Below are 24,620 nucleotides of genomic sequence, written 5' to 3'. Positions count from 1 at the left end.
ACAGAAGGGCACCAGGCCAACCTGACATGCGCACTTCACTTCAAGGCCGCTTCCCTGCTGTCAATCAGGCTCCGCCTCCACCCCCTGGACGAAACGCACCCCACAAAGCCCACGACAAAAATACAGCACTGTGGTCGGAACAAATACATTTAATTTAACAATTGCTTCAACCCAGACACAGAAAACAACTTATAAACCTAAAGACAGCGGCCTGCTGACAGAATATCGATTGAAAAAACATCGACTCCCTATACTTATTATTAAAATTACAAAAATATCGGAAAAATATATATCGTTTTCACTAATATAGTAGTCTAAAATATCGAATGTTAAATATATATACATACATTTAAATAATAAACAATCATTACATTAAATAATATTAATATAATCAAACTAAAATATATTTAATACTTTAAAAAAATATGACAATTATTATTTTCAAAAATTGAAACATATGTATTGATATACATTTTTTAACTTGCAGATATCGAATTTAAAAATATCACTTAATTATTATTTTTAATTTATATTACTTTTAATACTTTTTAAATGTAATGTTATAAAAAACGAATATATATATATCCAAAAACATAAAATATTTAAGAAACAAACCATTTTAATTCAAATAAAAAACTGAAATAAAATAAAATAAATTATTTACTAAAAATAAATACAATAATAAAAACATTAATAATTATAAACATTACATTTGAAATGACCAAACACATATTATTATAGATGCAAACAATATAAAGTAATCTACAACATTTTGATATATATATTTATTACACAATGACACAATTTACGTAATTACTTATCAATTAAATGATAATTTATAATAATAAATCGCTTTTAAATAATTATAATGAATTTACTTCCCACCCCCTACCCACACAAGATCCACAGCCTGCATGTGAAATGTCACTTACATTTTTTTATACTGAATATAATAATAAATAATGTATAAGTAATGATGTTCGCACCCTGTACCTCTACAAAACACAGACCCGCCCCTAAACATAAAAAGGACATTATTTGGACTATTTACATAAATAATTATCGTTACATAATTACTAATAATTAAAAAACAGTGAATCCTGGGCACGCTGGCACTGCCCAGCCAGCACCACATATAGCCTTCTAATTAGGCACAGGGTCCGCCATCCGCCACCCCAGGGTGGGCATGCCAGCACGGTGGAGTCTTCCCACCCAGGTCCAGAAAGAATCTTTTTAAACATGGCACAGTTAATGGTGAGCACAGGTGCCCCCTGGAGCGCCTTCCACCCAAGCACAGGACCCAAGTGAAGATGGCCCACAGTGGGCACACTGGCACTGAAGAGCCCTTGGAGTGTCACTGTGGATAAAAGTGGGCAGAGGGAGCACACAGAGGCCCCTGCTCCCTTGGAGTGGCACTGTGGATAAAAGTGGGCAGAGGGAGCACACAGAGGCCCCTGCTCCCTTGAAGATCCACCAGAAGCAGAATAGATGTCTGTCCTTCCTGCACACACTGCGGAGAGGCACACGGGCTGCAGGGGTGTGGGCTCATCCGTTCTGAGACTGGCAGACCGGTGCTTGGCACACAGCCTTGTGCACGCGCCAAGAAGCAGGGCGGAGTGAGCAAGCACTAGCCCCAGGAGCGAGGGGGCTGGCGCAACGGCTTCAGCGATGCCAGCATCGTCTAAAGCAGGGGTCTCCCACCCTGCCAGTGTTGTAATAATCACATCAGACAAGGCTACATTGGTGGGCATCCTATGCCAGATCACCGGCAGGGGTCACCCCAGTGCATCAGGCAGGGAGGCCGGAAGCATTGTAAACAAAGGCTTTGTCATTCGGAATGCCTTTACTAGAGTGATATCGAGGAGCTATATGGGCAATGCCCGTGGCACCAGGGCAACCATACTAGTGACGGCTGCACTCATTTCATACCATGTATCACTTAAATATCAGATGAAAATATATTATCGAAATTCAGCTATTTTCTACACACTTAAGCTTATAAGATGTGAAAACACACATTTTCATCTCAGATTCAGACTTTACAGATTTGGTATTCATATAATAAATCATCCAAGCAAAATCTTCAAATTTGGTAAACTCGACTGGACACAAGAGAGCTACTTACAGGTACCTGGAGAGAGCTGCCTGTATCTCCAGAGCTGCTCGTTGGGAAAGCCTGGTCTAAAGTCAGAGAAGTTTCTCTCCTGGACCCCGTGCACTTTGCACACACGGAGGCGACACCTGTATTGCTGGGCTCCCCAAAACTGCAGATGTCCTGAGCTGTGCAGGCCCACCATCACACAGTGCATGCGCGACACCTGCAGTGCTGGGCTCACCAAACCTGCAGACGCCCTGAGCGGTGCAGGCCTTCCGGCACATGGCGCATGCGCGACACCTGCAGTGCTGGGCTCCCTAAACCTGCAGACGCCCTGAGCGGTGCAGGCCTTCCGGCACATGGCGCATGCGCGACACCTGCAGTGCTGGGCTCCCTAAACCTGCAGATGTCCTGAGCTGTGCAGGCCTACCGGCACATAGTGCATGCACGACACCTGCAGTGCTGGGCTCCCCAAACCTGCAGATGCCCTGAGCAGTACAGGCCTACCAGCACATAGTGCATGCGCAGCACCTGCAGTGCTGGGCTTCCCAAACCTGCAGATGCCCTGAGCAGTACAGGCCTACCAGGACATGGCGCATGCGCGACACCTGCAGTGCTGGGCTTCCCAAACCTGCAGATGCCCTGAGCAGTACAGGCCTACCAGGACATGGAGCATGCACGACACCTGCAGCGCTGGGCTCCCCAAACCTGCAGACGCCCTGAGCGGTGCAGGTCTACCAGCACACGGCGCATGCGCGACACCTGCAGTGCTGGGTTTCCCAAACCTGCAGACGCCCTGAGCGGTGCAGGTCTACCAGCACATGGCACATGCGCGACACCTGCAGCGCTGGGCTCCCCAAACCTGCAGATGTCCTGAGCGGTACAGGCCTACCAGCACACGGCACATGCGCGACACCTGCAGCGCTGGGCTCCCCAAACCTGCGGATGCCCTGAGCGGTACAGGCCTACCAGCACACGGTACATGCACGACACCTGCAGCGCTGGGCTCCCCAAACCTGTGGATGCCCTGAGCGGTGCAGGCCTTCCGGCACATGGCGCATGCGCGACACCTGCAGTGCTGGGCTCCCTAAACCTGCAGATGTCCTGAGCGGTGCAGGCCTACCAGCACATGCTGCATGCACGACACCTGCAGTGCTGGGCTCCCCAAACCTGCAGACGCCCTGAGCGGTGTAGGCCTACCAGCACATGGCACATGCGCGACACCTGCAGCGCTGGGCTCCCCAAACCTGCAGATGTCCTGAGCGGTACAGGCCTACCAGCACACGGCACATGCGCAACACCTGCAGCGCTGGGCTCCCCAAACCTGCAGATGACCTGAGCTGTGCAGGCCTACCAGCACACGGTACATGCACGACACCTGCAGCGCTGGGCTCCCCAAACCTGCGGATGCCCTGAGCGGTGCAGGTCTACCAGGACATGGCGCATGCGCGACACCTGCAGTGCTGGGCTCCCCAAACCTGCAGAAGCCCTGAGCGGTGTAGGCCTACCAGCACACGGTACATGCGCGACACCTGCAGTGATGGGCTCCCCAAACCTCTAGATGTCCTGAGCGGTGCAGGCCTACCAGCACACGGCACATGCGCGACATCTGCAGTGCTGGGCTCCCCAAACCTGCAGACGCCCTGAGCGGTGTAGGCCTACCAGCACATGGCACATGCGCGACACCTGCAGCGCTGGGCTCCCCAAACCTGCAGATGTCCTGAGCGGTACAGGCCTACCAGCACACGGCACATGCGCGACACCTGCAGCGCTGGGCTCCCCAAACCTGCAGATGCCCTGAGCAGTGCAGGCCTACCAGCACACGGCACATGCGCGACACCTGCAGCGCTGGGCTCCCCAAACCTGCAGATGTCCTGAGCGGTACAGGCCTACCAGCACACGGCACATGCGCGACACCTGCAGCGCTGGGCTCCCCAAACCTGCAGATGCCCTGAGCAGTGCAGGCCTACCAGCACACGGTACATGCACGACACCTGCAGCACTGGGCTCCCCAAACCTGCGGATGCCCTGAGCGGTGCAGGCCTACCAGGACATGGCGCATGCACGACACCTGCAGTGCTGGGCTTCCCAAACCTGCAGATGTCCTGAGCGGTGCAGGCCTACCAGCACATGGCGCATGCACGACACCTGCAGTGCTGGGCTCCCCAAACCTGCAGATGTCCTGAGCGGTACAGGCCTACCAGCACATAGTGCATGCACGACACCTGCAGTGCTGGGCTCCCCAAACCTGCAGATGTCCTGAGCGGTACAGGCCTACCAGCACATAGTGCATGCACGACACCTGCAGTGCTGGGCTCCCCAAACCTGCAGATGTCCTGAGCGGTACAGGCCTACCAGCACATAGTGCATGCACGACACCTGCAGTGCTGGGCTTCCCAAACCTGCAGATGTCCTGAGCGGTACAGGCCTACTGGCACATAGTGCATGTGCGACACCTGCAGCGCTGGGCTCCCCAAACCTGCAGATGTCCTGAGCGGTACAGGCCTACTGGCACATAGTGCATGCACGACACCTGCAGTGCTGGGCTCCCCAAACCTGCAGATGTCCTGAGCGGTGCAGGCCTATCAGCACACGGCGCATGCGCGACACCTGCAGTGCTGGGCTTCCCAAACCTGCAGATGTCCTGAGCTGTGCAGCCCACCATCACACAGTGCATGCGCGACACCTGCAGTGCTGGGCTTCCCAAACCTGCAGACGCCCTGAGCGGTGTAGGCCTACCAGCACATGGCACATGCACGACACCTGCAGCGCTGGGCTCCCCAAACCTGCGGATGCCCTGAGCGGTGCAGGTCTACCAGCACATGGCACATGCGCGACACCTGCAGCGCTGGGCTCCCCAAACCTGCAGATGTCCTGAGCGGTACAGGCCTACCAGCACACGGCACATGCGCGACACCTGCAGCGCTGGGCTCCCCAAACCTGCAGATGCCCGGAGCAGTGCAGGCCTACCGGCACATAGTGCATGCACGACACCTGCAGTGCTGGGCTCCCCAAACCTGCAGATGTCCTGAGCGGTACAGGCCTACCAGCACACGGTACATGCACAACACCTGCAGCGCTGGGCTCCCCAAACCTGCAGATGCCCGGAGCAGTGCAGGCCTACCGGCACATAGTGCATGCACGACACCTGCAGTGCTGGGCTCCCCAAACCTGCAGATGTCCTGAGCGGTGCAGGCCTACCAGCACATAGTGCATGCACGACACCTGCAGCGCTGGGCTCCCCAAACCTGCAGATGTCCTGAGCAGTGCAGGCCTACCAGGACATGGCACATGCGCGACACCTGCAGCGCTGGGCTCCCCAAACCTGCAGACGCCCTGAGCGGTGCAGGCCTTCCGGCACATGGCGCATGCGCGACACCTGCAGTGCTGGGCTCCCCAAACCTGCAGATGTCCTGAGCGGTACAGGCCTACCAGCACATGGCACATGCGCGGCAAAGAGCACACGGAGGCTGGGCGTGTCTAACTTGGTGTCCTGCGCAGGCCTTTTATCTGTTGTTGCTCGCAACTCGTGGGTGAAACTACGAGCAACTTGAGCGGGGGTGTGAACATACCACCCCTCCGCCTGTGCGGTGCTGAACAACATTACATTCCTCCTCAACTTTATTAAACAGAACATCACAAACTCTTTCTCACTGTGTTCAGTCAGGAGGGGCGTTCATGCATCCTGGGTACAGGCTTTATATTGTAATCCTCAGGCTAAGCTGTCTTATATGGGGTCTCGATCTATACCATGTGTGTGGGACTAGGCAGGGTTGTCCTCTGTCCCCATTACTGTTTGCTCCATACATAGAGACATTTTTATGCACTCTACAATCCTGCATGATATTGCGGTCTACGCAACTAATCCAGGCGAGGCCGTGATAAGCATCAAGGAAGAAGCGGAGACATTTGGTGATGCTTCAGGATACACATTGAATAAGACTCAAGCGCTCACTACGGATGGGATTCAAAACTCTATCATTGGGGCTTGCACTTCTGTGACCTACCTGGGGGTAAAGATAACAGCTAAAGTCAATCAGATCATCGACTTAAATCGCGCACCACTTCTAAATGAGACTATTAAACTGCTCAAAGCTTGGCATAGGCTCCCTATAGGGCTGCTAGGCAGATGTAACCTAATAAAAATGAAAATACTCCCTAAGTTTTTATATTTGTTTCGGTCTATCCCTCTAAAAGTCCCTAATACATTCTTTAAAAAAACTTGAGGGGATTTTTATCAGCTTTATTTGGGGATATAAAAAACCTAGGAGAGCAATTGAGTTGCTCAAATCTCCATTTGAACAAGTCGGACTCGGTTTCCCAGATTTTAAAATTTATTTTTGGGCTGCCTTTACGGGTCGTTTCCGAAGTCTGCTTGGTTTGGATCAGACAGACTCAGTTTTTAGGTTTATTTTAGGAAATCAGAGGGACAAGTTCTTATATGGAATTAGGGACCCAAACTACTTTAAGCGAGTGAGGTTCAAGACCGTTAGAGATACTGTATATCTTTGGCGAGCTATGTCTGCTCGATGTAAAATACCAACATTCCATGAAAGATTTCCATTGTGGGGGAATCTTTTGCTCCACGAGGTGTTTCGGGAGGTAAATCTTGGGCTCAGCATAGAGGTACTTGCTTGGTCGATCTGTACAATGAGAAAGGAATCAAATCATTTGAAAATGTGCATCTAGCTTACAAACTTCCTGCTCATTATACAAATATTTACAGATCAGAGATTATTTGGCTCCTAATTTGGATGTAAAAGAAATAATGCACTCAAGCATCTGGGATTGCTTATATGGAGGGAAAACTAAATCTCTCATAGGGTCAATGTATGAACATTTACACAACTTTAGATCAGATGGTAGCGAGAAATTAGCAGAGCGTTGGAGTCAAACCAGGGGTGTAGCGGTTTCATCTAGAGTGATTAAACAGGTTCTAGGTCATATCAAGGACTTGGTTCACTCTGTTAGCTTGCAACTTCAGCAACTACGCACAACCTGCATGCTGTATTATACCCCGGCTAAAATAGCTAAATGGGCCCAGGGGAATTTGACGGGGGATAAGATAAATTGCCCTAAATGTGGATTATACGCTGCTAATCTGATACATATGTTTATCGAATGCCCTGAGCTGTGGGCTACAGGCAGAAAGTTGAACAGTTACTCCAGTTTAAACTAGGGTTGGACCATCCACTCACTGAAATTATGTTGGGGTACAAGGAGGCTAATTCAGGAATAGCACGTCTTTTTTCAATACTGATGGCTGCTGCTAGACTGGCTATCGCCAGGGAATGGGTCTCTGCGACACCGCCCTCGGCTGAGGATTGGTGGTCTATCATTAGAGAGACTTATGGCCTAGAGGCAAAGGCAAGGGGTATTCACCCCTTAGTCAAGCTAGAAGCGCTATGGAGACCTATGGCTTTATTGATATTCAATAATTTGAACGAAGAGAAACATCATCCCGATGCGGTTAAGCTTCTTTTAAATGTGATCCCAATGCATTTTGGGCTCACTGGGGAATCTAAACAATAAAGTAAAACTGATATCACAATGAGGGACCACACCAACGAGAACATTATATTTAAGTGCCTGGTAGGTTAATGCAATGGTGCCAAAGGTGAACAAAAAAGGAAAAAATCAACCAACAACACGTAGATAGTGTTTCAATGGAGATGATAGAGACGATTGAAAACATTGGTCTTAACGTGCAGCAGCACAACTTAGAATTCCCATTAATAGCTGTTCCATCACTGTAATGTTCAAAAGGTCACGAGTGAAAATTAGAAGTGAAGCCGCAAAGTGCCATTGAAAGAACAAAGTGGGTGTGAAGTGAAAATTGTGCAAAAATAAAGTACGCTCTGGAGCGCGTGTGATAAAAGCGCTCTTTGTAAACAGCGCCACTAATAAAACAGTAACGTCGTGTGTAAGGCCAATTGAGCCGGGGGAGTGCCGGTTATACCAAGTACGCCGTGGACATATGTGGTTAAAACATGCTCTGTGCGAACATCAAGTAACGGCGTGTATAAAAACAATCAAGCCTGGTGGCGTTCACAGGAAGTAGTTACCACGACAGAACGGAGATACGACTTATCAAGGTCTAAATCGAAAAGCTGATTCTGTAAAACGCGCATTGGATATTAATTACGCGCGCCTCTAAAGCGGTTAAAAACTGGGAACAATTGAAGTGACAGAACAACCTGTACATATGCACAGAAAATCTGATCATGGAAGTGAAGCAACTATAATGTGAAACCTAAAGAATACTCGACATCTATTCTTCTAAAGCCTTGAGAAAGCCCAGAGGGGGCAAAACGTACGTCGGCTGCTGCTGTTCACTATTGATTGTGAAATGGAATAAAGTTATCAAGAAGAATCTGATTCAAGAGTCCTTCTACTGAAAGAAAGAGGGGATACATTGAAGGATAAATCACAAAAAACCTTTGCTGGTTGTTCATGTTTTGGATAATAGTTACAATAAGGTGTGCTCTGGTGTATTAGCTGAATACATTGTTCTAGGCTGGTTTCCAGCTCTAGTGTAAACACACCCTGGTGGGTGGGTAGTGTAACACCATGGGAGCACCCACAAAATAATATACCTTTATCAATTTCAAGAATACGACTATGAATGGATGTGCTGATCGTAGATGTAGGAAGGTGGATATCTGACTATGGTTACCCCCAACTTTTTGCCTAGTGTCTAGCTGGTTTTTCGACTTAGTTGGCCTGAGATCCTGCCATTCAGGGTCTCAGGCTGTCTGCTCTCTCTGTAAAATGGACTCCATGTACCCTAGGTACATAACCAATTGGTAAGGATCACCTTATCGGACCCTGTACAGTGTACCCTAGGTACCCAGGGCATAGGTGTACCCTAGGCCTCCCAGGGGCTGCAGCATGTATTATGCCACCCCTGGTCTGGCCTTCCAATCAGACACAACTGGCTGATCACTCAGCTGGGGCAAGGTCGTGTAATCACCCCTTGCTTAGATATAGTATGCCTATATCTGCCCTTATATATAGACACATGTGTACCTATCAGTCACTCCTATGGCAGGCCTTAACAATCCTGGAGGCAGAGTGCTTGGTAACATGTGAGATGGTGCTCTAGCATGAGCTGAGCCTGTCTGCAGCTTTCGGAACCATGTCCTTATAGCTGTTCTATGATATAGCCTACCATATACTCTTAAAGTGCCTTATAATCTTAAACGGTTATGGTAACTATGGTTGGGCTGTATCAAAACATGTCGTGTAAGGTGTCTAACACTTTGGAATAATACCCCCATACCATTTCTGGTGATGAGGATATTATTCCTCCCTTCTAGAGGGAGAGACATGTTAAAATCCTACTTTGCTGTGTAACCTCTGACCAAAGCCTCAGCATCACAAAATGGATGCTGCTGCCACAGACACAAGTCTGACCTCCTGCTGCTGGGAGTGATCCCAGCCAGGGAGGCCTGGACAATAGGTTTCCTGCTTGGGGAGGTGCTAGCACCTCCCCAGACAGCCTTTAGTGTATTGGGGCAGGGTGGGCTGAAAGGAATGAGACATGCCTGGGGCACACAAGGTGTTCCTTGCATAGTCCAGTTCAAACCGGCGCTGGGGCACTCCAGCCCCGGCTCTGGCGCGAAACTGGACAAAGGGAAGTGGGTGTAACCACCCCCTCCCAGGTCCCACCCATAAGGCGTGACCTAGCAGGTATCCCAGCCCCCCAGATTAGTATAAGAGTGGGAGTTGGGCCTCAAGAGATTAGATTATCCTGAACCTGCAAAACTGAACAGAAACTCTGTACCTTCGACATTCGACGAAAGAAGAAGACTGAAGAATCTCCCTTGTAGCCAAGGAGTGGCTACCCTGTGCAAACAGGCACCATCAAGAGACTACCCTTTGCTTTGCGACCGTTCTACGAGGAACCGACTGCAGAGCCCGACCAGAGCCTTGACTTCCAGACTTCTCCGACCCTCATCCACATCTGCAGCAGAGCTGAGATCCGTGGAGGCGACGGGCGACGTGGGACCGGCTACCTGGGAAAAGTGGCTAGTAACTTACAGCGCAGCTTCTGAGGTACCCTCGAAGTTGTGCACTGGGGATTGAGAAGCCCCAACCCCAAGCACCATCTGCACTGAAGATCAGCCCCCCACACTCCACGAGTCCTGCGTGGGGCCCTTCAGCATTTTCCTGCTTGCCGCGTCTGTCCGGTTGCTTGCCCGCTGGCTAGTGGCCTCTGTGACGACGCACCCTGAAATCTTCTGCGCTGGTTTGGCTCCTCCAGACTGGCTCCCGCTTCTCTGCAAAGAAGAAGCACCCCAGACCTTCCTGGTCTGCACCAGAAGCAAGTCCTTCGTTCTTCGTGGGTTCCGCTTGCCAAGGCTTGGTGAGTCCTAGTCCAACTTCGACGCCGCCGACAGCAAGAGCCTTCGTGGGACAGCTCGCCTCCTGGTCCTGGTTGTCCTCGACGCTTCCTGGTCCTCCTGGCTGCAGCGACAAGCTTCACCTTCACCTGCAACTCTTCACGACATCGCCTGGTTCCTTCCTGGTTCCACGTGGTCACTGGCTAGTGACCTTGACTCTGTCCCCTCTGCTTGCAGGTTTCTTCTCTTCTTGATCCCAGGCTTGGGATCCACCGGACACTCTCCCCTGACTGCCTGTCAGCATCTTTCTTCAGGCATCCATAGGAGTCGACGACGAAAACGACGCATCTTCACCCCTATGCACCCGCAGCCTGTGGGCTAGGTAACTTGGGTACTCCGGTGCTCATCAGGATAGTGACTATCCTAGTGTCTAGTTTTCAAGTCTCAACTTCCTAGCTACTCTGGAAGTGTCCTAAATCAATCTATTTCTAAACTGTAACATTGCTATTGACTTTTACGCAATACGCGTGAGTGTTTCCACTCTGCACACGAATCCCGTGGGCCTCCCACTTCCTAACTAACGCTAGTGTAGTGTAGCCCCAGCGATTCCCTAGGCCTAGGCCTATTCTATTTCCGTGACAGTGGTTCTTATACCACTTACTTAGTATATGGTTTGCGTGGCCCCTAGGGCCTAACTGTATTACTTACCTGTGTGACTTACTGTATGCATTAATAAGACTGTGTTGTACTTACCTCTAAACTCATAAAGAGTGCTGAGGGTTTGCTTAGAATAAATACACTTTATTTTATATATATATCTGTTGTGGTGTCCTTTCATTTGGTATTCAAGGGATTATATATGGTATCACAGCTGGCTTCACATGCCATTCAGAGTTTAGCCTAAGACTGCTCTTGTCCATGCTACCACTAGGATAGCTGGTCTATAAGGTTGACTTTACAACCAATCACCATAAGGGTATTTGGACTGATATAAGGTGTACACTATAACTAGTGACATCATACATCAGGCCAACTTCCCACAGTAGAGCAGGCCCACGAGTGTTTTGTATATTTAGTAAACCGCTAGGTTGTTACTGCCGGTAAGTGACCGTGCGAATAGTTCGAAAGGGTAACGAAAAATGCTGCAAAGAGGATTCTTCACCGTATTAGAAGCCTCTCTTACCTTCCGGATTTGCATGCGGTTAATGCCGGGTCAGCATCAGGTTTGCAGACGGAGCTAAATCGTTCTAGGTTAAAAGAATCATCAATGACGACTGACTAAGGGAGTTTCTGAAAGACTAGAATGTGAACGGGTGCGGGTATTGTGAGGGCAAAAGAGTACCATGTTGTAGGTAGTGCAAGACGCGAAAATATGATTCCAGAAGTGTTTCCGGACAGTGAGAAGAGAAAAAGAATATCAAATGGAATTGGGAAATACAAACATTCAGTGAAAAATATGTTCAGTGAAGAAAATGACCTCGTGATATTCAGGCTGCAATACTGTCTTAAAAACAACTACAAAGATGTTATGAAATCTCACATAAACCTATGTGATGACTGCACAATAACCATATGTTGCACATATTATACATAACACGCGAATTCCAAGCGGTCAGTGAGGCCCTTGGGTTTCAAGGATTCCATTGTATATCCAAAAATTCTCTGTATTAGAGACTGTTGAAAAAATCGAAGGCAGAGACAATAATAACTTTCTTTTACAAAGAGCTCAATTGCTCTCCTAGGTTTTTTATATCCCCAAATAAAGCTGCTAAAAATCCCCTCAAGTTTTCTCGATAAACACACTCCCCGGGTTCAGAGAGTGACACCTCTGTGGCACACGACAACTTGTTCAACTTTTTTTCATTTGGCTCGTGCACGTCCAATTTCCAATTATACCACTGACAGGATCTCACGGTGGCCTCTACCATCTCGTCTATTCGGGGGAACCACAACTTCATCCTGAGACAGTTCTTTTTTTTGGTGGCCATGGTAGGTGAGCTGTTTGGCTTGCTCTGACAGGATAGAGGGGATCAGAAGACGAGGTCCTCGAAGCAAACACCTACTCACGTCGGTCATGGGTTCATGACGTATATTGAACAGTAAGTCTAGAGTCTTCATTGCCTCTAGGGTTCTGCGGAACCGGTGTTCTATGAGGGAGTTCCATTACCCTGACCTGATCGCTGCGATCGCCATCTGTAGGCGCTCGTCACTTTCCATCGCAGTGTGAATGGCCTCGAGGGATAGAGGAAGTGGCCTTGATCACTCCATGATATATCGAACATATTCTTTTGTTTCTTACGCTTCTTCTGCTTCATTTGGGTGGCAGCACGGGATGTCGGCATAAGTAATCCATAAGATTGTTGCCACTTGGTCAATATTCCACTCAGCAGTCATACTCCTGTTGCAGTAGAATCCACTTTTCAATGCGGGGTGAGGGGTTAGACGCTGAGCCTTGGAACAGAGGTATGAGGGACTTGTGGTCAGTGGTGACTACAAAGGATGGCCATAGAATTTGCGAATACCTCTGTTCCATGGCAGTGAGCCACCGACTGGCATATGCCACTGGGATCCAGTCTCCCTGGTTGTAGGAGGCTGGCTTGGTATATGGTGTCCACTTATTCAAGTGTAGCACCCTGCAACAATCCAGACAACCCTTATGGTGATTTTAGTGGTCTTTGATAACCTTTGAAAGCTCTCTAAGTGGTAGCTGTGGAGAGCAGCCTTCAGGGTTAGTCCAGAAGGAGTGTAAAGCAGCAGAGTAGGATCTCCCGTGACCCATAGGGAGAGGGGGCCAGTGGGCAGGGAAAACCAGCCATTGAATCTTCCGATCATAGATCTTCCAGCGAATCTACCCCATACGTAGTTGTACTGGGGAATGTAACCCCTCTCCCTATTGGGGCAACGGAAGATTACGCACAGCTGAGAAACAAATTAAATCACTGGTTTACCCACAATACCACCATGGGTCACTGTGTATATAAAAATATTCTTATGGCACGTAGGGTTAGTTGGATAGGGACCTCACGTAAATTGGACCCTGGTGACTGTGTTATCGTAAATTTTAACAACCCCTTTACTGCTGGGCGCATTTTATCCAGGGATATTAGCCTCACTTCACTTACTAGATCTGTTATTAAGGCTTTACCCTTGGGTTATTTTTACAAGTCTGCCCCTCACAGGGAAATGCTAGATAATGGTCATAGGGTATGCCAACAAGGAGGTTGATTAAATAATCCAGCTCCTAGGCAACAGCCTTTCGCCTTAGCCCATTTAGCTCCTGCTTTGGATGGGCAGTTATGTGGCACCCACACATTGGTGACAGATAACAGATTCACAGCCTTATCCGGCTTGGAGAACTGCGATTGACTCAAGGCCCCTGTGTCCCCTGGATCATTATCAGTTACTCCTCTTCAGGCTTTAGGGGCAGCAGCTGTGAGCCATACATCAGTGAGGCTTAATAACTTTTTATCCTGGAACATTGCTGGGCTGGCTAATAAGTTCCTTGATCCTCGGTGGGTATGTTACGTGAAGCAATACACTATCATTTGCTTAAAAGAAATGTGGTCGGTGGACTGTGACCTTTTTTTGGAAGGCTACAAGGCATTTTTTGTCCCGGCCATTCCATCGGCAAGTGGTAGACCTGGGGGGGCCTAGTCACTTACATTTCAGTGGCCGTTGACTGTAAGTTGAAAGTGACCCCATCTACATATTTAGGAATTCTTGCATTGTCAGTAAGTAGGGGGGACACTAGATGGGGAATCTTTAACTTTTATAACTCGACGGTTCGCCCGCATGAGGTGTGCAATATCACCAATCTGGGTGCATGGATAAAACAAACCATGGGCCACAGATTTTGTAACTTTTTGATTTCTGGTGATTTCAATATACACCCTTGCGGCGACCCCTCATCATCCTGCATCTCGGTGTTGGGTTGTCCCCGTATGAGGGGCTTTCATTTTGAACACCATCTTCAAGGGGAACTGTTAAACAATATGCTAAATGAACTAGATCTAGTGGTCACGATGTCCTTAACTGACCCTCACACCAAGTTCTCTGTACCGACGTTCAAAGGAACTGGAAAAGGATCATTCATTGACTTTATTTTAATTTCTTCGCCGCTACAATCCTTTTGTAGTGGTTTTAACATTGTAGTTAGTGAATTCAGTGACCATAACCCTGTATCAGTCTATATGTCGGGCCCACTATTGATAAAAACGGGGGAGGTATTGATTAGAGGTACCCTGAAAGCAACTAATGGAAAGCGCAGACTAAAATGGTCCCAGGTGTCTCCCGTTAGTTTTTTCAATAAGGTGAAAACATCTTGTGCCCAGGAATTAAAATTATGCACATCTGAGAGGTCCACTCCCAACGAGATCCTTGGCGCCTACGAGATAATAGCGCAAACAGTGGGGGAATTGTTAAATGTCACAGGGCCCCAGATGGTTTGATGCCAGCTGCTCCAAATCAGCTAAACGGTTGAGGGAAGCTCTGGCAGCAAGACCGAGAATCCAATCCGAGATCCGTGGCTGTCGTAGGGAATATAAGCTAGCCCTGGATTAACGCAAGGGAGCCCTGCAGGAAGATGCCTGGAAAGAGCTGACTGACTCTGGTACTCTGAGGAACAGTGCCAGGTTTTGGAGTGTTGTGAATGGACCGCTGTTTGATAAGGAAGGAGGTGTGGGCCGTGCGGCTCACATCACAGAGGAGGAGTGGGTATGTCACTTTAAAACTATGTTTGAATGCCCGCTTGAGCCTACTTATAGAGAGCCCGAAAAAAGGAAAGATGTTGTGATAAGCTTTGATATAAATAAGATCCTGGAAGCGATCCAAGGGCTAACCATAGATAAAGTTCCAGGCCCAGATGGGATCCCCCCAAATTTATTCAAATCGGAGCCTCTGTTTTGGGCTCCGATTCTTGAGTCCCTATTTAATGCAGCAGCTAAGAATGGGTGCCCTCAGTCATGGGCTTCTTCAACCATAGTCCCAGTTTTTAAAAAGGGCAATAGAAACATTACTCACTGTTAGAGACCAATCTCGCTTATCGATTCAGTGGTCAAAGTGGTGAGTCGTGTCCTCTTACAGAGACTAACAAGCTGGGCGGATGAGAACAAGATATTGTCGGATGTCCAGTATGGCTTCCGACCGGGGCGCTCCACTGCTGCTCAGTGTCTTAATCTCTTTATGATATTGAATAAATACACTGTAGCACATTCTGGAACCATCCACCTTGCCTTCATGGATTTGTCATCTGCTTTTGACTGTGTAAACAGGACTAAGCTATGGCAGTCCATGAGGGCAATGGGGGTGGAAAACAGCCTTGTCAACTTTCTTGGGGACCTGCACTCAATGACCACAGCTAACGTTAGGTACTCTCAAGATCTGCAGGTAACAAGGGACTTCGAGATTAAGAAGGGTGTCCGTCAGGGTTGTATTTTGGCACCTTTTTTATTTAATTTTTATATTAACGATTTAGAAAATGTGTTGAGGGCATCTGGAGCCGATTTCCCTTATGTAGGACAGCGGGGCGTCCCCGTCTTGCTTTACGCGGACGACGGCGTCCTACTATCCAGAACTGAACTGGGTCTCCAAGCTCTTTTGGCTGCATTCTCGGGTTTTATGTCAGACCGGCACTTGTCCATCAATACGTCGAAGTCCTATGTCATGAGGGTGGGGAGGCATATGAAGAGGAGCTTCCAGTTCAGAACTGGTAATGATAAGATTCCCCGTACGAACGTTTTCTCTTATTTAGGGGTCTTATTTGACGATCAGCTTAAGTGGGACCTTTTAATTCAGAAAAAAAAGGGGATCTGGTTCGGGCAAATGCAGCAATTTTTAATTTTGCCTCAAAAGTGGGGAAGAAACCGACTGGTGCAATGTTGCAAGTGTATCAAGCAAAAAGTCTAGCGATAGCATCTTATGGTAGTGAGATTTGGGGATACACGGCAACAGAACCCCTCCAGGTAGTGGAAAATGTTTTATTATGTGTCCCGCGAGGAACCTGGAATATGGCGGTACACGAGGAATTGGGTGTCCCCTATTTAAGCGACACTCTTGCCTTACGCCCTCTGATTTTCTGGCTAAATTGTTGGTTAAATAAAGACCTACTGCTCACTCATTTGATCTTAAAAAATTGTCTGGGCCTAGATAACATGGTTCGTATTCCCTGTCTTAATTATATTAAAAAAGGGTTCGAATGGATTGGGCGGGGCATCCTATTTCTTAACCCAGATGTTATCGTAAGAAAGGATGTGGAATTAACTAAGTCTGCCTTTCTGAGCCGAAGGCAAGCAGATCGGGATTCAGTAGAGGTCCAGAAACCGAGTGTTCGAGCATACCTACCGCTTAAATCAACACCTTTGTCAGAACCATATTATGGGGTCCTTGACAACAGGCCTTGGCAATGGCAACCCGTCGAAGAAGACGAAAAGGTACTGTGTCGGGACCAGCAAGGTCCACGAGACACACCATGTTCAAGTAAGTCAGGGTAGGCCGAGAGCAAGCAGGAGAGCCTACTGGACTCAAAGAAGCCCCTCGACAGGGCCCGAAGATCTTTGGAGACAAGAGTCACCCAGTCTTAACAGCGGCCAGCGGATGCAGTACACAGGGACTCGGTCTGAAGACAGTGCAGGACCCGAAGAAGTTGCAGAACAGCCTCCTGTGTTACTGAACCTGTTGGAGTCTGTAGGAGTCCAGGATCAGCAAATCGGTCGGCTACATTGTCGTGCCTGCAGATGCAGGGGACTGACCCCTTCACTCCGAGGGAGATTCCTTCAGGTGTCTTTGGATGCCCACAGGCCCTGGATGGAACCTGTATGGAGCACGGACACTGACGGTGCGGGGTGCTTGCAGAACAAAGAGATTAGGAGCAGATGGAGTCTTCCCGGTTGCAGTCTTGGTTCCCAGAGCGAAGTCCGATGCGGTCAGTCCAATGCAGTCAGTACGACACGGTCAGAACATCCAGACGGTTGAAGTGGATGAGGAGTTGCATCTGATTCGAATCCCCCGACAAATCTAGGGACCCACCCTCAGGTAACGCCATAAGTACCCTAAGGAGAGGGTCGGATGTTTCAGGGTTCCCTGCCAGGGGAGGGACTGGACAGTGGGGAGGATACTCCCATGTCCTTTGTCCAGTTTCGCTCCAGAGCGAAAGCCAACGACTCCTCAAACTGGTTTGAGCTGGAGTATGCAAGGAGGGCACAAAATGTGCCCCTCAAGCAGTCTGAGTGGCGCTGGCTAGCACCCCCACCCTGTCCCAATACACTAAACCCTGTCTGGGAGGTGGTCACATCTCCCTGTGACAGGAAACCTATTGTTCTGCCTTCCCCTGCTCAAGCTTGGATCAGCAGCAGGAGCGCAGAATCGTGTCTGAGGTCGGCAGCAGCCCTAGCTTGCTGTCCAGTTCTTGAAGACTGGTACTGGGAGCATTGAGGGCCTCCCGGGGGAGCTTTACAGTGCATGGAATCATACCTCCCACACCGTTTACAGTATGGGGTATGATTCCAACATGTTTGATACCAAACATGACAGGGTTCGTTACAGCCAGTTTAGAGATGGTCATCGCGTAATGACGCATGGCCACTCTATATCTCGTAATGGCTGATGCACTGACATCCCAGAAGAATGGACTCTGAAGGTTGTAGGGGTTTCCTGCTCATGCAGAGGCACACTCACACTTAGAACCGAGCACCCTGCCTTTGGAACTGAAAGGCCTACTAAAGGGGTGACCTAGAGGTAAGTGCAGTGCTGTTATATATAAGGAAATGTATATCTTTAGTGAGAGGTGCAAGCACCAACTCACTCAGGCTGCAATTGCAGGCCTGTAGTCCGAGTCTGGAGGGTCCTCTATGGGTGGCATAATATGTGCTTCAGCTCAGGGAGGACCCCTGGTGTACCTAGGCCCTAGGTACCTGAGTACCATACACTAGGGGCTTACTAGTGTACACCAGCAGCCAATTAGGAATGTACTATGGTACTCACCATAGTCAATTTGGGGAGGTAGTACAGTGACGTGGGTCCTGATAAGTGGGATCCCACTCAGATTGGTCAGAGAAACAGTATGACACCAGCAAAAAGTGGGGGTAACCATGAAAGCAGATCCTACTTTTCTACACTGGTGCTGTTGCTGGGTGAGGACAGCTCCTAGCCCCTTCAGGCTGGCGTTGACTGCGATGGTGGTTGGCTTTGATGGGCCGATGTATGACAGCTCGGTGTCTGTGGAGAGAGCTCTATTTGTTTGCTGAAAGGCCTCCTCCTGCACCACACCCCATGTCCATGAGTTGGTGGTCTTCGTGAGCTCATGGAGAGGCTGTGTGAGGCTGATGCCGTCGGGAATGATCCACCACAGTTGTTCCTCATCTCTAGGAAACTTCTTACTTCTGACATGCTGGTCGGTGCAGAAGCCTTTTGCCTGTCTCTAATTTTCTCCAGGTCGGGATTCACTCCATCTGCTGAGCAGGTCTGGCTAAAAAACACTGATTTGCTCTTTCAGGAATTCGCATTTCTCCCAGTAGAGTGTGAGTCTGGGATCTCGGATTTTTTGGAGCAACCCTCGCAGGCACTTGTGATGATCTCTTATGTACTTGCCATATATGAGGATGCCATCTCTAACATTGATGACGACCGGCAGTCTCACCCGCAGCCCCTTGATTGTATTCTGGAATACCTCAGAGGCATTTGATATTCCGAAATTGAGTCGTCGGTAGTACCAGAGACCTACATGAGTGGAGAGCATGGTTGTGTACCTTGAGTCGGGGTGCAGGGGCAGCTTGTAATACCCCGAGCATAGATCAACCTTGGAAAACCACGGTGCTCCATTGAGTTTCTCTACGATGTCGTAAACAGTAGGAGTCAAATGGTGCTCTTGCTTCATCACGACATTTGGGACCCGCATATCTACACATGCATACTTCTCCAGGCTGCTTCTGTTTTTTCGCGACTACTATCGGAGATACCCATAGTGTGGCTGGTACTCCGGTCAGGACTTTCCAGGGAGCTTGCTGAGAGCCCATCGCCATTGTTTGTTAGAACTACCCGCCTCTACGCCTCTACGGCTTCATAGAACTTTTCCATAGAAATTTACAGCGCATTTCTCAGCGCAAGGCGCTATGTGGTGTAGCCTTGCTTGCTCGCACTGCCCTCGCCCCCTCACCCCCCTCGGCTTCCCTCGGCTTCCCTATCATCAGCCGGCACTGCCGACCCCCCCCTCAGCCGGAGCTGAGTGCCGGATGTCGCATGGTGGATTGTGTGTCACAGCGCAAGGGCTCACCATGGTTCAATAAGCAGCCGCAGGTGGCTCAGGTGGCGGCGTGATTGAGTAGTGCGGTGCAGCTCTACTCCAGACTCAGCCCCCCTTTCCACCCTGCCGGCCCTGCCTGCCCTTCCAGGTGGCTGTTGAAAACACCGGAAAGCCAGACCACCCCAGATCACCAGGACCAGCACCAGGACCAGATTACCATGACACCTGAGAGTTGAGTTGAGGTGAGGCGTGGCTTGTTTGAATGGACTTGGGTGAAGGGAACTGTTGTATTGGGATTGCACTAGTAGAGCTTTTGAAGAGCCCGCTCACTCGCTCACCCGGCCAGATCCAGGCCTGCTGACACAAAAAAAACTCCAATAGCCCAGCTATCTGGTCGGGGGAGCAGGACCGCAGGTCATGGAGGCTGCATGGGGGTTGCTTGGCGGCCTAGCAGGTGGCACCACATCAGCTGTCCATCACACCAGCTCTCCACCCTGTTAGTCCTTCATCATCACTACCTTCCGCCTCCTCCCCGCAAGTGCCTAGTGCATTGATCAACCATGCGGACGCGAACTCAGAGTCTGGCCCAGCACCAAGACAATCATCGCCCACACAAAATAGCAAGGCGGCAAACATCTAAGATACTCTATCCCCTAGCCAGAGGGTCCGCTAAATCCGGGTCATGCCCTAGGGAGGGGCTGCAAATGGGCAAAGCGCCAACAGCAACTACAATCTCATCTGGAAAGACTATACATACAAGCAAAACCAAGGTAACCGGCAATAGTAACAGTATTAAAAGGAGTACGACCACCACTAATGGTAACAGCGATATAAGAGCGTACCTTCACTATACAACTTTAGAAGATAAATTTAGTGAATCCGGCAAAGCAGCCCATACACCCCGCACTGAAAGCACTGCTAGAACATCGGCAGACGCCCATAAATATGGGGACTCAAGTTTAGGACTTCAACCAGACGTTCCACTTTGTCCGGAAATAACCATTGTTACGGGAAAAAGAATCCCCGAAACAACTACGGACCCTGGCTCGTCCTGCTTCAACAACAAAGCATGGCAAACTTAAGGGTCTGCAAAAATGGACCACACGGACGAGGGAGTCAACTCTATTATTACAAATGAACTCCCATTGGGCACCACCCAATACCAATATCAACACCGACAGCTAAACTTGGCTCCTCCGACCACTCAAGGCGGTACATCAATAAATAGCCAGCCAACTGGTCAGCCAACTGTGTCATTCCCAAAGGCCCCAAATAATCCCTCACTGCCTGGTCTAACAATTACGTCAACAGCAATGACAGGGCTATAAAAGAAACAAGAGAAGCATCAATGGCAGCCCCAACGGCGACACATCCTAACGGCTCCAATCCATCGTTTCACAGCTCAAATCACCAGCCAATCTTGAGGACATCTCCTCTATCACCCACAAACCCTTCCGGTCTCCAAATAGCCAACAGTGTCAACAATCACACAGAAAACAGTGGAAAATGTTTAAACCAGTCATATTCATCTCCTGGGATTTTAATTCTGGAGTTGAATAAGGGCTCTCCTTCGGCATCAAGAAACAACATGGGCACACACGGAACCCCTAAAAGACCGCTGAGTTCACAAGTCAAGAACTCTCACCCAAATGATGCCCTAATCTCTCAAATTCCAGCTTTCTCCCACATGTAAATGACCTCGGGCCTTTGGTTCTCCTAAAACTGGAGCGGAAATTGGTTTGCAGCCTCAAAAAATCGAGAATCATCTTGCACTGATCAACGATGCCTTGATTTCAATGGCAAACGCACCCATAATGCATGCAGAGAAGTTGGATACTCAAATAAATATATTGCAAACAGTTGCTGCCCTGATCTCTGGACTAGACTCAAAACTGGAACACTTAAATTCACTGATCCAAAGAGCTCAGGCAAATACGGCTTTAACGGTCGAACAAGAAGACTGGGGATGCAGTCCAATACTGCAGAACCTGGAAAAGCTGTCAGAGATAATGAGCATTCTAGTAAAGGACTTCAAGAATGAGGTCAATAGGTGACCGTACACCTTATACGCCCCGCCTCAACAAAACTCAAAGCTGACCTTAAGCATGAACGACAAGAATGCTTTGCATGAAACCACAGGGGCTATGGGCTATGGGAGACCAAATAAACACTATAAGTGTAAAACAAAATCTGCTCCAACTTAGACAAAGGTTCAGGAACGATCGACAAGTTAAAGCCCACAACTTCAGAAAGTCAATACTTATCTAGAAAAAATAAGAAAAAACTAAAAAAGTTAAACAAATCAAAAAAAGCCAAACCCATAAAGAAGGGCCTATCTTGCATGGAAAACAAGGAGAATGAGGATCATAATAAAGAACACCATGAGGCTACCACGTTCTCTCAAAACCCACTTCAAACAAAATAACTTCAGGTATACAACCGGACGGCACAACCACCAGCGAAATCACCGCCCCAGGCACCTTAGGTTATCCTGTGGTGCATCCGTCTAAGACCCTGGATACGACTGATCTAGAACCTAGGTGGCGCTTTAATAATACACAAGGGCCACATGTTGAAGAGCAAACCACAAACAAAAGAAAAACCTGGAACCTAATCTAAAGTGGCCTCTAGTGACCAAAGCGGACAATGTAAGTACGAATAGCATCAATCAAGGAAAACTTAATCCATGCAAAACAAATAAATGTGTTCCCACGCCAGCAACGGACCACAAGGAGCCCCAAACAGTCACCACATCTATTAATTATAGGGAGATGACGTCCATTCAAACAAGCACCGACGATTTACTTTCTTCCACCGCCTACTACCCCAAACTCAGGAGCAATGCTCTGCTGAACGCAGTAAGTTTAAATCTGCCCAGGGAAGACTTGGACACCCGGGCGGAATCAACTCGGAACACCATAGAGGCCCGTGATGCGCAGGAGGCAACTCTCCATCAACATTTGTCACTCACCGAACAAACAAAAGATCAAGAAAAACTAAAAGTATTGTTGTATCCCGAATACATCTCGCAGGGGAAATGTGACATTCTTAATAGAGGCAATCTCCTGAAGCTTTGCGTAAATATTCCGGGCTTAGAAAAAATAAAAAGAACTGATATCAACAGCGTGTCTTTCTTCGCCCATGGAACAAGCGAGTCTATGACCGAGGTACTGAGAGGAAATAACAAGCAACTGGAAAACTGGGGTATAAAAATCAAGACCCTGTCTGCTATAAAATATCCAGCAATCCTGAAAAGTAGACCCGAAGGAACAGGGGGGACCACAAGAACCGAACAACCAGAAAAGGATATTTAAAAAAAAAAAAACCTGGACAGCAACAGGGTCCATTCTCCATGGCACCAAAGGCAGACCGAAAATAAAACTGACCAGTGACAGTTAAATCCAAATAACAATCCGTGCAGAAGGGGGCTACTGCACCTGTTCGACCATGGGGAACATCAGGAAAGACTGGTCCTGGCTCCCACGGGCTCTAAACCTTAGCCCCTAACACCAGGTCCCCCTCAAGCAAGGAGTCTGCGCTCAAAGGTTCGGCCCTTTATAAGAAACTGGTCCGTCCAGCATAGTCGCCCTTCGGACCACATCCAAACATTAAATATCATGACTTGGAATGCCGTAGGGATCACCAAGGTTCTGCAAAGCCCACCTGCAACCACATTCCTCGAAGGCGCTGATATAATCTGCACCCAAGAAACATGGGCAACAACACCTACACCAATAGGAGGCTACACAGATTACTCCAAACCTGCCACCAAAGGCAACTTATTCGGGAGACCGTCCGGGGGTATCTCCATATACATTAAGCATTCACTGAAGGTTAACTTCACAGAGATAAAGAATTCCTCGGACATGTTCCTGGCTGGCACCCTGAAAGGCCTTAATACGGTTGACGGCCCACTATCAATACTTCTAATTACTGTCTACTACAACCCCCATGGGCCAGGCCCCAAGGACAAGCTCACTCGGTTGATAACACAGATCGAAACTTTGCTTCTACAGTTTGCATCTTTGGAACCCATTATCCTTGGGGACTTCAACAAGCACAAAATAGGGGACATCGGATCTCAAAACCACTGCTTTAGGAGCACTGGAATTTTCAACACCCTCATGCGGACTTACAATTTGGCCACAACGCACTCTCTCTCTATAAAGCTCAATCCTGGGGCATTCTTTGCACCCATTTACAACAATCAGACCACAATAGACTACATCTTATTAAGTGAGAGATTACAAAAACTCATGTCAAACTACACTGTGCACCCACGGAGAGAAAGCGACCATGCCGCCCCAACCATTCAGTTAACCATCACAGCGGACATTCGCAATTTTCTTCACTGCATCGGGGCATCCAAAGGGGAAGAACAGCATAGACTTCTCTGAAGAATCGAATGGGGCCCGATCTCAATCAATAAATTTGACTCTTGGAAACTAACGTGGACAGGCTGGCAAGCAAGCCTAAATAATGAGGGTATCATAGACGAATGGGATAATCTTGCCTACGAGCGAGCTTCATAGCTCCACATATAGAACTCCCATAAATTCATCACATAACCCAGGACACGTCCCAGCGATCAAGGAAAGCCCCAAACAATTAAACGCCAAACACAGAGTCTATCAGAAATCCGGGTCAGAGTCCGCCACAATGCAACTCATATTAGCTGCAAAACGCCATTCACAACAGGTTTGGAAAGCAAAACGTGAACTCACGGAGGCAAAATGGCTGAAGATCCTTGAATTGCTGCCACCGTGTAAGTCTCAAGAATTTTGGCAACACCTAAACAACCTAATCCACAGAGGCACTAACAGAGAGAATCCACCTGACGCAGGCACGTGGGTAGCCCATCTGAAAAACCTGTATACGGACGATTCGAACAAAACTCCTCCAATTAGACCCACAACACTAAGGGAGGGAGCTGACAACACCACAG

The sequence above is a fragment of the Triturus cristatus genome, chromosome 9 (assembly GCF_964204655.1).
Source record: "Triturus cristatus chromosome 9, aTriCri1.1, whole genome shotgun sequence".
Lineage (NCBI taxonomy): Eukaryota > Metazoa > Chordata > Amphibia > Caudata > Salamandridae > Triturus > Triturus cristatus.
The sequence above is the reverse complement of the archived record's forward strand: the minus strand, read 5'-3'. Positions refer to the sequence as shown.